At 35.9% G+C, this 9,534-nt stretch overlaps 1 pseudogene; it reads right to left on the bottom strand.

Moving 5' to 3' along the window:
- Window positions 1-2,186: 2,186 nt before the first annotated feature.
- On the bottom strand, window positions 2,187-2,668 carry LOC124965327 (60S ribosomal protein L13-like; annotated as a pseudogene).
- Between the last annotated feature and the right edge of the window lie 6,866 nt (window positions 2,669-9,534).

Genomic DNA, 9,534 nt, shown 5'->3' with positions numbered 1-9,534 from the left:
ACTGCTCCTGGATTCTTTACTAATGCAGTAAGACATTAAGATAAAATAAAAGGTATACAGATTTGGAAGAAATAAATTAAATGTTCTTTATTCACAGATGACTTGACTTTTTATGTTGAAAAATCTCAAAGATTCAACCTGAAAAACTGTAATTTATAAGTGATTATATAATCTTTTCTGATTATGAAGTTATTATACAAAATCAACAACTTTCCTATATATCCTCAATAAACAATTGGAATATGAAATTAAAAACTCAATATTATATGCACTAGTATCAAGAAAAAAATACTTGGAACATAATCTGGTAAAATGTGGTCAGGGTCTACATGAGGAAAATTTTAAAACTCTGATGAAAGTAATCAAAGAAGATTTAAATGAATGAAGAGATGTACTATGCTCATAGATAAGAAAAATCAATATTGTCAAGAGATCACTTTTTCCAACTTGATCTATAAATTCAATACAATTTTAGGGAAGGCACCAACAACTTATTTTGTGAAAGTTGACAAATTTATTCTAATATTTGTATAGAAAGGCAAAAGACCCATAATAATCAACAGTGCTGGAAAAGAAGAAAAAAGTTGTAGAACTTGCAAATTGATCTATGGAACAGAATAGAGAATCCAGAAATAAAAGCACATAAACATGGTCAATTGTTCTTTTACAAAAAAGCAAAGGCAAGTCAGCCAACCAAGGACTCAAATCTCTGAAACTGTAAGCCAAAATTAATCTTTCCTTCTCTAAGTGATTTGTGTCAGGTACTTCAGTAACAGTATTGAAAAACAGTATTGAAAAACAATATTGTATCTAGATACCTTTTCTTTTGCTGCTGCAACTTCATCTCTCCTCCTCCTCCTCCTCCTCCTCCTCCTCCTCCTCTCTCTCCTTCTTCTCTTTCCTATTTCCCCTTCTCTCCCAGTTACCTTGGTTTGGGTTTTATCAATTTGATCCTTTCAAAAAATTAACTTTGAATTTTGTGGAATTTTTAAATTGATTTCCTTTTTTAAAATTTCACTGAGTTTTGGTCTAATTTTTTGTTTCTTGTTTTCTGCTTCATTTAGTTTCTTTTTCTATTTTTCTAAGGTGGATGCCTAAATTATTAAGGTTATATCTTTCTTCATTTTAATATAGTCATCCAGTGCTAAAATCTTCCTTCTAAGTACAGCTTTTTCTATATTCCCTCAAATTTTAACCAAGTATTTTAATTTTCAAAATAATTCTGAATTTCTCTTGAGACTTCAGGTCATGTGCTATTTAGAAGTATCTTGTTCAATCTTCAGTATCTCGGGAATTTTGGTGTATTATTCTGTTATAGTTTTCTACTTTACTCCATTGTTGTCTAAGGGCATGTTTTGTATGATCATTATTCTTTTAATTTTTTCAGTTATGTTTTATATTCTAGCATGTGATCTATCTCGGTTGGAGTTCTATGCGAGCTTGAGAAGAATGTGAATTGTGCTGTTGTTGGATGAAATATTCTGTAGATGTCAATTATTTCCAGATAACAAATGTGTTTTAGTCAGCTTTTGCATTGCTGTGACCAAAAGGCCTGACAAGAAAGCACTTAGAGGAAAAAGAGTTTATTTGGTCTCAGTTTTAGAGGTTCAGTCCATGCTAGTTAACTCCATTGCTCTGGATATGATTGAGGAAGGCAGCTGAGTACATGGCAACCAAGAAGCAGAGAGAGAGAGAGAGCTCTACTCACCAAGGACAAAATATAAATCCCAAAGTCATGCTCCCAGTGACCTGCTTTCTCCAGCCACAAGCTTCCTGCCTACAGTTACCATCCAATCAGTCCTTACCAGCGGATGAATCCACTGATTAGATTAAAATTCTCATAATCTAATTATTTGACCTCTTTAAATTCTTGCACTGTCTTTGCACTGAGCTTTGGGGGGGCCACCTTGTATCTAAACCATAACATTCTACCCCCCTCCCCTACATTAATCCATTTCCAGAAGTCCCCAACAGTTTTAACATTTCCACTACTGTCCAAGAGCCCAAGTTCAAATCTCATATGAGGCACAAGACAAGCTCTTAGCTTTGAGAGTGGCACAGAGTAAACACTTCATTCCACAAGGGAGAAATAAGGACATTAAAGAAAGAAGAAATGGAACCAAAGAAAGCAAGACTGAAATCCAGGTAGGCAAATGAGTCCTGTAGCTCCATGTCCACCATCTGAATCATGTGGTGATAACTCTGACTTTCTCCTTCTACACATTCCAGATAGTCATTACTGGTCCTGTCAGCTGGGTGGCCAGTTTGAGTTCTTCAGCAGAGCTGTCTTCCTTCTTGGGGGTGTAGGGCTTTCTGGGGAAGAGGATGACATTGGAGCCGTACTCCTTAAGCCACTACACATTGACCTGTAGGAACTCGGTGGATTTGTTCTGCCTCCTGGGGTCCAAAGAGATGCCATCGTCCCAGCTACCTTCTTGTGCATGCCTGCCACCCTCAACTCCTCCAGGTTGAAGTCCTGCCAGCTTGGACTTTGGGGTGATACCATGCTGTGGGGCACCTCACTATGTGTCTAGATGCAGGACGCATTTTGTTTGTTCGGCCTTGTATCTGCAGATCTTCCTAGCTGGTTGAACCACGTGGCCACGTGCTGCTGCCAATCTTTGTGGAAGTGGGGCTTCAGGCTCATGCCATTCCGGCTGGACGCCATGGCATGGAAACACAGTGGAAACAGAGAGTGGGAAGTGTCTTTCACTTTTAAAGGTTATTTTCCATTAGATTTGTAATTATTGATTGGTTTTTATAACACTTTAGATATTTCACTCCTCCTTCTTGATTGCATAGTTTCTGACAAGAAGTTTGATATAAGTCTCATCCTGGTTTGTTTTTAAAGTTTTGTTCTCCTTTTCTGGTTTTTAACATTTTTTCCCCTTTGTCTTTGATTTTCTGCAGTTTGAATATGATTTGCCTATGTGTAGATTGTTGTTTGTAGTACTTTTCTGATCTTCATGAATTTGTGGTTTGATGTCTGTTGTTAATGTTAGAAAACTCTTCCATCAATATTGCTTTGAAGTTTCTGTTCCTTTTCATCTTTCTTTAACTTCTAGAATTCCCATTGTGCAAGTTACACCTTTTGCCATTGTCATAAAAATCTTGGAAATGTTTATTTTTTTTCATTTTTTTTTCCTTTTTGCAGTTTAGATTGAGATGTTTTTATTCACCTATTTTCAAGATTATTAATCCTGGCCTTGACTGTGTCCAATTTACTGATGAACTAATCAAAGATATTCTTTGTTTTCCTATAGTATTTTGATTTCCAGCATTTTTTCAGTCTTTATTAGATTACCTACCTATTTGCTTACATTACCTCTCTATTGTTGCATGTTGCCCACTTTTTCAGTAGACTTTTGTCATAGTAACCATAGTTATTTTAAATTCCTTGTCTTGTAATTCCTATAACTCTACCTTATTGGATTCTGGTTTTCATGCTGGCTTTGTCTCTCCAAGTTGTTTTTTCTTATCTTTTCACATTCTTGACATTTTTCTTTGAGAGTCAGACATGATATATCAGACTCCAAACTGAGGTACTAGTGGTTCCCCCTTTATCCTTTTCACTTTCTACAGTTTTACTTACCAGTATGGTCAAATATGGTTTGAAAATACTAAATGGAAAATTCTAGAAATAAACAATTCCTAAATTTTGAATTGTGTACTGTTCTGAGTAGTGTGATGAAATTTCATGCCATTCTTCTCTGCCTTACCTAGGATGTGAATCATTCCTGTGGCAAGCATATCTATACCATATACACTTCACACCCAATACCATGAAGGTTTGATGATCCAGGGTCACTCAAAGCCAATGATGCTTCTTCTGATGTCAGGTCATTGGTAGCCTAATGCTGCCTCACTATGCCTACATCATTCACTCACAGCATCTCATCCCATAGGCCCAGCATCATCTCACATCATCATCATCATCATCATCATCATAAGAATAAGAAGGATGAATATAGTACTCTAAGACATTTTGAGAGAAACTACCTTAATTTTTAAGTATAGTTTTATATTTAAGGATATTTTTGTAGTACAGTTTTAGTTGTTCTATTTTATTATTACTTATTGTTGTTAAACTTTTACTGTGCTTAATTTATAAGCTAAAGCTTATCACAGGTATATATGTAGAGGAACATCAGCATACATATGTAGGTTTTAGTACTTGTGGTCTCTGCTATCCATTGTAGATCTTGGGAATATCTCCTGTGGATAAGAGAGGATGACTAGATAAGCTGTTGGTGTGAGGTTTTATGTTTAGCAGGTCAGCAGTTAGGTTATGACTGCTGTTTGCATTAAATGTATATATGAGAAGGTACAATTTCCTCTAGTGTCTTTGTTTTCATCTCTTCTGTTGTTTTTGGTCACTAGAAATCACATTATATATGAAATCCTAGTCTTGTAATTCTTCCACATGTAATTCATCATTTATTATATATCATCTTTATTCATGTAGTGTGGGAAGAGGAGATGCAACTGGAATCCTTTGGGTCTTAGTATTTTAGTAGCCCTGGGCCTCTGGTCTGTGCCCTTCACAGGTGCTTCTTAGCTTTGTTGTCCCTCTTAGGCGAGACAGAATGGATATAGAGGGTTAGAGTTGGGTAATTTCCCTTTCCCCAAGTTGAATAAGGCTTTGGTGAAGTCTTTTCTAGGATGGTCCTTTTTGTGTGTGTACAATGCTCTCAGTTTAGTTCTAAATGTTATTTTTCCTTCCCTCTGTCAAAAACATGAGACTTTAGAGCTTCACTTTAAGATCTTGGCAGATCTTCAAGATGTAAAACTCATAAAATCTTAGGGTCCTTAGACTGAGGCCCCAGAAGTTTATAATCCTCAAAATTAGTCAATACTCAGCTTAATAAACTTTTTAAAAAGGGAAAATGTAAAGAAAATCTGTTTACACAGAACACATTTCAAATGAAGAACAGGAATAAGTAATACAAAATTTCATGAAGAATGAAATTTTGACATGAGATCACTGCTAGCACCAGAGTTGACTGTATCTGGTCAACAGGAGTCATTCTTTATTCTAGGGACTTCTCATCCCAAAGGCAAATCTGGAAAACAATGAAGACTCTGCAGCCAAGATGACTAGGAAAGAGTGCTCCTCTAGGAAAGCAGCTGTCCTCTCAGGGCAATGGCTTATGTACCTGGCAAATGGCTCACTCATCAACAACTTCTTTCAAGACAGGCTTTAAGGGTTTTGCTTTATTGTGCCTTAAGCCAAAATTATTTCAATACATTTATTTTAGCACAAAATAATTGGTTTCAATGTGAAATTTTCATATATGCATTTGAAATGCTTTGATTGTATCTACTCCCCTCCTACTTACCTCTACCTTATCTCCTTCCCCTTTCCTGATAGTCTCCCTACTTACTTTCATATCATCTTCTTTTCTTCCTATATTCTACATGTGAAGAGAAAACATGCAATAATTTTCTTTCTGAGTTTGGCCTATTTTACTTAATATGATCATCTCCAGTTCATGCGTTTTCCTACAAATGACATAATTTTACTCTTAGTCATGACTAAGTAAAACTCCACTGTGTATATATACCACATTTCCTTTGTCCAGTTATCTGTTTATGGATTCCTAGGATGATTCCATAACTTACTGTTTTGAATTGTGCTGAAATAAACTTGGGTATATGTGTATATATCAAGTATACTAAATTTAATTCTTTGGATAAATTGAGCAGTGGTATATCTGGATGATATGGTAGTTCTGTTTTTGGTTTTCTGAGGAACCTCCATACTGATTTCCATAAAGGTTGTACTAATTTACCTTCCCACTAGCAGTGTATAAGAACTCCTTTCCCACACATCCTCATCAACACTTGTTGTTTGTGTTCTAGATGATTGCCACCATAACTAGAAATAGATGGAATCTCAATGTAGTTTTGGTTTGCATTTCCATGATGGATAAAGATGATATCATTTCTTTCTGTACTTGTTGACCATTTGTACTTCTTTCAAGTAGTGTCTGTTCAGTTCATTTGCCCATTTAATGAATGGGTTATTGGTTGGTTGTGTATGTGTTGGGGGGTGATTGAGATTTTTGAGTTCTTTATATAATTTAGATGTTAAAACTATGTTGGAAGAGTAGCTGGCAAAGATTGTCTCCCATTCTATAGGTTCTCCCTTCATTCCATTGTTTCTTTTGTTGGGCATAAGCTTTTAAATTTTGTGCCATTCCATTTATCAATTTCTTGGTATTTCCTGAGTTTTAGGAGTCCTATTGAAGAAGTCATTGCCAGCACCTAAATGTTGGAGTGCTGCCAGTATGTATTCTTCCAGCAGTTTGTAAAGTTTCTTGTCTAATTCCTAGGTCTTTGTTTCACTTTGAGTTGACTTTTGAATAAGGTGAGAAGTAGGGATCTAGTTTTATTCTTTTACATAGTGACTTCCTAGTTACCCCAGCACCTTTTCTATCTTTTCTCAAGTGTATGTTTTTGACACATTTTTCAAAAATCAGATAACTGTAGTTGTGTTCTCCATTCTGTTCCATTGGTTTATGTGTCTGTTTTTATGCTAGTACCATGCTATATTTTTTTTAACTATGGCTCCGTAGTACAGTTTGAAATTGGGTATTCTGATGCTTCCAGCATTACTTTGGCTAGTCTAGTTTTTGTTCTTACATATCAATTTTAGGATTATCTTTTCTAGCTCTATGAAGAATGTCATTTATATATTGATAGGGATTTTATTGAATTTGTAGATCACTTTTGGTAGTATGATCATTTTAACAATATTAATTCTGCCTATCCTTGAACATGGGAGGTCTTTCTATCTTCTAGCATCTTCTTCAATTTCTTTATTCAACATCCTGTAATTTTCTTTCTACAGATCTGTCACTTCCTGGGTTAGATTATCCCTAGGGTTTTTTTTTTTTTTTAGGCTATTGTGAATGGACTTATTTTCCTGATTTCTTTCTTAGTGGGTTCATTAATCGTTTATAGAAAGGTAATGGATTTTTGTTGATTTTTATTTGCATTGACCATACCAAAACTGTTAACATCATAAGCTTTGCCAAAACCCAGTTAGATGCATTCTTGAAGAAGCCCTTTTAAGCAGTTCACAGAGTTCAGATCAAATTTCTATAATTGTCCTCCCAGGAAACCTGCCTCTGGCCATTGCAAAGATTCACAGTCGTATATTTTCCTCTCCTGCTCAGAATTATATTAACTTTCATGTACTTTATTAAAAGACCACCAATCAAGGACTTGCAATACTTTTTGACAACCTCCTTATTCCAAATTGAAATAGCTTTTAAGAAATTTGTTTAAATTTTAGGTGCTATTAAATTCATTTTTGTTTGTTTTCTTACCTTGGGTTCTTGGATTTAGGGTTATCAAAATGAGTAACAGAACTGAAAAGAATTTAGGCATAGGCAAAACTTTATTTAGGAACTTTTGTTTGGCTAGAGGGGAGACAACACATGGTGAGCAGAAATCCCAGGCTGACTCACATGTAAGGACAAAGGTGCACAGCTTTTATGGTATCAACAGGGTAAGCAGGAACTCTGTCTCTTGTCTCTTGATGTCTTCACATATACAGGTGGGACTTCTCACTTCTTCATTAGTCACAATTCTCATTACCATGTGAAGTTTCCACTTAGAGGTGTGTGTTTCACTACCTGAGGTAAAGGTAGCTGTGAATTTCTTTACTATTTTATGCATGCATTTGCTCCTTATCACCTGGACTTTGCCCTTATCTGAAACAGACTCTAATACTATTATTTTCAAACTATGGAAAACTCTGCTTTGACTGCCTTTAGCTGACATTTCTGCTGACCACAAAATCTCAAAAGTCTGAGCTGCCTTTCCAGCTTCCCATCTCCTGGCATATTATCTTACTCCCATAATCTTGAAGATTGGTTCACTCCTAGTTTTCTGGCATGGCAGTTAACCCCATAAGACTGAAAGCTTGGGGTCCCTTATTTCCTTCTGAGAGATGTCTATCCCTTAATCCTAAAGAGGGTCTTGTTTTCTGTGGAGATCCCTTACTGTGTTTTGTTGTTGCTGGGTGTGAGTTCTATGAGAAATTTTTCTATCAAGGTTTAAAATTTACTATTGTCAGACATATCTGATATTAGCATTAGAAAAGAATAATTAGTCAAAATTTCTCTTAGAATTCTTTTACTTTAAAATTAGAGTTGCTTATGCTTTAATATTTAATAAGGATTTCATAGAAATGTCCTCCAATTTTTTTAAATTGCTTTTTTTACATAAAAGTTACTCTGGAGAAACACCAGTGTATAACCATGGAACAAGAAATGACAAGAACAATAGGAGTGAAAACACTAACATCTCATTCCACCCACTCCTGACAAACATAACGTAAGCAAGTTTAGAGATCCTGGTGGGACAGGTTGAATCCTTGAGATAGAAATGTGTGGCCCAAAATGCATTCATTCTCAAGTAAGTTCTTATGAAATCCTTGTACTTATTTCTATTAGTCATAATATGAAACACAAACTTAATTCTTATTATACTGCTGACCCTGGCCACTGTTGATGTAGTATTTTTATAAAACACAGAAGAGCTTATTCACATATTAAATTGTGGACACTGGGATTTAGAGAGCTTTAATGAAGGGCTGAGCTCCTCTGTATTGTCTCCTGGTTTGTTGAACTCCACGGAACATTTCCTTCCGCAGGCCCATAGGAACCCCCATCTTTCCCTGACATTGATTTGGTTCTCTCTTCAATGCCTATCAGCTAATTTTGTCTTTATTTCTTCTTTGTTCTCAAACCCTATCTAGCTTCTTTGAGTTGTGACATGGAGAATTTGTATGCAGGGTTATTTAGCACAAATGGTTAGGCAGTACCTCCACATGTGTTTTGATTTCTAGCATTGATTTTACCCACAGCATTGGTAGGAACACTCTAGAATTATCTTCACACTGTCAATCATCAGGAGTCAAGCTGTAGAGTTCTGGAAGCTGAATGCACTGTCAGTCATGACAACATCAAGTCTTTCTTATTTGATTCTTTATTATCAAAAAATAAAATGAACACAAAAATTGCCTTCTCTGTACCTGCTACTTGTAGTCTAGGGTCTGAAAACTCGTGTTGGTGTGGGAACTTTGTCTTGTCTTTGCCATCTGCCTCACATTAGCTGTGTAGGATAACTTTGCTCCCCAGACCTGTCTCCTGTAATCCAGCCACCAACTGGGGTCAGTACAGGGCTCCAGGCATGTGTTGATTGCTCTAAGAATAAAATTCTACCTTCCAGCTGACTGCTTACTTCCAGCTACCATTTGAAACATTATACAGTTTGTGAATTCAGTTTTTCTTCTTCCTAGTTGGAGAATATTCTTATTCTCTCAGAACTATGGTCATGCACATGAAAGTTGACCAATTACTTCTTTAAGCAACTTGGAGGCACTTCTGATAGCAAATATGGGGCTGAAAATTGGAAGATTTTGTTGGTAGGTGCACTTAGCTCCTTGAATCTTTCATATCATGTGCTTCATTGTCTTGAGAAATGAAAATTTGCTTTGAGGTTATCTGGAGTTCTGAAACG

This window comes from Sciurus carolinensis, chromosome 15 (assembly GCF_902686445.1).
Source record: "Sciurus carolinensis chromosome 15, mSciCar1.2, whole genome shotgun sequence".
Classification (NCBI taxonomy): Eukaryota; Metazoa; Chordata; class Mammalia; order Rodentia; family Sciuridae; genus Sciurus; species Sciurus carolinensis.
The sequence above is the reverse complement of the archived record's forward strand: the minus strand, read 5'-3'. Positions and strand labels throughout refer to the sequence as shown.